This window comes from Atractosteus spatula, chromosome 28 (assembly GCF_055471065.1).
Source record: "Atractosteus spatula isolate fAtrSpa1 chromosome 28, fAtrSpa1.hap1, whole genome shotgun sequence".
NCBI classification, from domain to species: domain Eukaryota; kingdom Metazoa; phylum Chordata; class Actinopteri; order Semionotiformes; family Lepisosteidae; genus Atractosteus; species Atractosteus spatula.
This window is the reverse complement of record NC_142733.1, coordinates 331888-332942: the sequence shown is the minus strand read 5'-3', so window position 1 is coordinate 332942 and position 1055 is coordinate 331888. Positions and strand designations below refer to the sequence as shown.

General features: G+C 44.8%; 1 non-coding gene across 1 annotated transcript; it reads left to right on the top strand.

The window, feature by feature from the left end:
• The first annotated feature begins 212 nt into the window (after positions 1-212).
• Positions 213-295, top strand: trnal-uag (transfer RNA leucine (anticodon UAG)). The gene has a single exon. It is a non-coding gene; the product is annotated as a tRNA-Leu (tRNA).
• Positions 296-1055: the final 760 nt, after the last annotated feature.

The following is a 1055-nucleotide window of genomic DNA, read 5'->3' as shown; positions in this document are numbered from 1 at the left end:
GTAGAAATCCAGATAATTCCAAAGGGTTCACAAACGTTTTCTCGCAAGTGTGCAACATTCATTCCACAAAGTAAACAGGTCATGAAAGCCGACAGATTTTTCAAAGATTTCAGTACTACTGTCACTCCATGTAAATTTAATAACAGTGCAATGATCGAGGAATGCAGTAGGATCGCGGTGGCTCATCGGACCGGTTGGGGCCAGCGGCACATGTCAGGATGGCCGAGTGGTGTAAGGCGCTGCTTTTAGGTTGCAGTCTTCCCTGGAGGTGTGGGTTGAAATCCCACTCCTGATATAGAGCTAGATCAGTCTTCCTTTCTTTTTTGAAACAAATCAACACTAATCAAACACACAGGAAGGTTTTCGAAAAGCATTGTGAAGTGGACAGGATGCCCCTTTGGAATAGGGCTCAGAAAATGACGGAGAAGGGAAATTACGTAAGATCCCACACATTGGAATCTGATTGGACAAAAGCTACATTGTTTCCACGTCAGGGAATCAAACCCTGGTCTCTCACAAGACAGGCAGGGATAATCACCACAATACTAACGAGGAGCACTAGTGTGCCACTAGGAGGTATTTCCTCTTTCGGCCACTACTGTTTTCGGGTTTAGGCTTTTATTTGCATTCCTTCCAGAGGACCGTGTAAAAATGAGTTTCCATCTGCACCATCCTCACTCCTTCTCTGCTATCGCCACTGCTCGTCCTCGTCCACTAGGTAGACCTATGGAGTCGGTTCTTTCAACTTTATTAATTGAGTTTTCAAAGGCTAAGAGTAGGCCACAAGACATGCGAACGCATAGAGAGTCATTATCTGCTTCCAGGTGCGAAATGTCGTTCGTGGATGCAGAATAATACAGATGCAGCCATTCAAAACAAGCGGGCGATACCGCATTATTTTGTGGTGTGCTTGACGCAGTGTACCGCAAGTTACTGTATTAATACCGTAAATTCTCGCATAGTGCCGCATGATACCACGTGGTACCGCAAGTTAAATAATAGTATCCAGAATTTCCGCAAGGTGGAGCTAATAAAGCACAACCTCTCATGTTTGA